The sequence below is a fragment of the Protobothrops mucrosquamatus genome, unplaced genomic scaffold (assembly GCF_001527695.2).
Source record: "Protobothrops mucrosquamatus isolate PMUCROS unplaced genomic scaffold, P.Mucros_1.0 scaffold2430, whole genome shotgun sequence".
Lineage (NCBI taxonomy): Eukaryota > Metazoa > Chordata > Lepidosauria > Squamata > Viperidae > Protobothrops > Protobothrops mucrosquamatus.
In genome coordinates this window covers 1-2,970 of record NW_015388502.1, presented here as the reverse complement: position 1 = coordinate 2,970, position 2,970 = coordinate 1, and positions in this window count along the sequence as shown.

Below are 2,970 nucleotides of genomic sequence, written 5' to 3'. Positions count from 1 at the left end.
GTCCCAAAAGTCATCTCCTGTTTCCCTGGTGATGGGGCTAATGACTCTTAAGAGCTTCTTTTGTCTTGAGATCCCTGGCTCCAAACTTCCTGATGGTTCCACATCTGCATTTCTATAGGACTGGCTCCTGCTTGGGACAAAGAGATGATGCCAGGTTTGGTTTCTGCTTTTCAAAAAATGCTTTTAAAAATCCTTTTGGGAAAAAATATTTTTTCCTTTTTAATATTTCCTTCTCTGGGGCTTTGACTTCCCACAATCCCCGCTTTGTGCCTTTGGTGTGAGAATGTCACACCAAAATGGCACAACATTAAAATCAATCTGATCAGGGAAACTTAGTAAACTAACTTTAAACTGTTATGCCAAAACATAAGACACTAATAGAGGCAGCAGAAAAAGATCCCTGCTCCCAAAAGGGGAGCTTGCAACCATAAAGTTCTAAAAGTCAAGGCAAAATTTTGTTAGGTGGAAAAGAAATTTATAGTGTCCAATATTTTGTGCCAATCATTTTCAAATGTTGGATGTCACTTTTAGCTTCCAGTCAGGTTTGCACATTCCTCCCAAAATTCATCACAGCCATGGTTTTCCTTAGTACATGACCACTGGCTGCCCATTTTCAAGGGTTGTTTTCCTGCCTTAGCTCTTAGTTCAGTGCATCCAGGTTAGTAATGTCCAATTAAGGTTAGCCAGTATGTCAGGCTATTAATTTTTTTTTTAAATTGCACATAGTGAGCTGTAGGAATCCCAATCTGAGTCCAACAGTGCAAGATATTCAGGGCTGAGATTTTAGGGATCTTTCCTGTTGCTTCCTTAGTCATAAGGCATAAGAATTGCAAATCACCTAAGGGGGCCTAGTTCCCTCCCCCTTGGAATCTGTTGGAAGTTGTTCCTACAATAGAGCAAAAATCATCCTGGGGAACTTTACTGAAGGTAGGTAGAAGAGACTCAAATGTGATTATGAATGGTGTGTGTGTGTGCATGTATATGCAGCTACTTTTACTAAATAGGCAATACAAACATTCTGGATAAATTTTCCCTCCCACNAGAGAACATACATGAAATGTTTCACTTTTGAACTTGAACATTTGCAGCTGGGCAGCTTGAGAATGCTGAAAGCTCCAAATAATTTTAAAAGCCTAATATTTTAAAGTGTGCAACTTTACAGGGGCAGGAGAATCTGCCTTTAACATTTATTCTAAAATAGACCACATTATTTTAGAGATTGGGAAATGCTTATGTTTCACCAATAAGTGATAGGATAAGAAAAGTAACTTAAGAAAATTATTTCCCCACACAAGCAGACTTGAACTTCAAAAGGCTCTTGTAGATAGACACACATTTTTTTTTCAGGAAAAGGATAGACTTGACAGAATTAGAATAGAAACACCAAAAGTTACACAAAAATAGAATAACTTTACACTGGATTCACCCTGGAACAAAAATTTAACACCTTTTAGACAAAATTGAGAAGGAAATTAACCCAACAACAGACACTGACCAAAAAAATCAGAAATGACAATTTTGGAAAACTTGAAATGGTATTCCAATGAAACAATGTACAAAAGAAACTTTCTTTGCATCCATCAAAGGGACTGAGTTACTTAGCAATAAACTCACAGATTTTCTGGAGGAATATTTAAACTTAACAAGGGACAGTGAGTTACAGAACATCCCTGTCCCCAGCAATCAAAAATTACAGCATGCTTTTAATAGTGTCACACAAAGTGGACTAACACATAGGTGTCAGTCATAAAGGATGAGGGCAACTAGAGGGATTTCAATTGTTTAAAAGAAACAGACCAAATAAAAGAGGAGGCAGAGTTTCTCTCTATATAAGAAATAACTACATATCTACAGAAATAGGATACAACAATGATGAAAACTGTCTTGAATGCATTTGGATCAATATAAAAGGGAAATAGATGAACTTTCTGCTAGTCAGCTAACTAAGGTGCATAGGAAGCACATGACAATAGAACAGTCAAACTAGAGTCCTGGACTTTGAGAGAGCTAATTTCAATAAACTTGAAAGGGCTTGGGATGGATTCCATGGATGAGAATCTTCAAGGGGAAAACAAGAAGCTTGGGCAATTTTAAAAAAATAACCCAGTCTAGCACAATACCAACAAAGAAGAAAAATAATAGCTCTCACAAGAAACCAGCATGGCTGCATAAAGAACTCTTTAATAAATTGAAAGATAAGAGGGTTAGCAGAATATTAGCAAATAGTCTGAGCCTGCAAAGATGAGGTGAAGCAAGCTTAAGGCTCAAAATGAACTAAGGCTTGTGACCAAAGTCAAAAATAATAAAAAAAAGCAAACAGTCCAACTTATCAAAAACAGTACCATAAAAAAATAGATTAGAAACACAAGTTAAGATAGGCAAGAAAATGGTAAGTGAGCACCTATCCAGTTCAAATCACCAGGACCAGATGGATTACACCCCAAGATTCTCAAGGAACTGGCAGATGTGATCTCAGGACCACTGAACTATATTTTTCAAAGATCCTGGAGCACTAGGGAATTACCAGAGGACTGGAAAAGAGCTGATATAGTTCCCCTCTTCCAAAAAAAGAAAAAATAGATCCAGAAAACTACTAACCCATCATCCTGACCTCAATACCTGGGAAGATTCTGGAAAAAATAATCAAACAAGAATCACTGAACACCTAGAGGCAAACAAAGTCATTACTAAAAGCCAATATGGGTTTGTTAAAAACAGATCATGCTAGAGACATCTTACTGCATTCTTTGGCTCAGTTACAAAATTAGTGAACTAGAGGAATGCTGTGGATATAATTTTCTTGGACTTCAGTAAGGCATTTGATAAAGTAGATCACAACCTACTACTTATACTCGTATAGGGTTTCCTGCCTGAGCAGGGGGTTGGACTAGATGACCTCCAAGGTCCCTTCCAACTTTATTATATATTATTAAATGCAAGAGTGAAATCTTTCTAGCAGATGAACTTAAA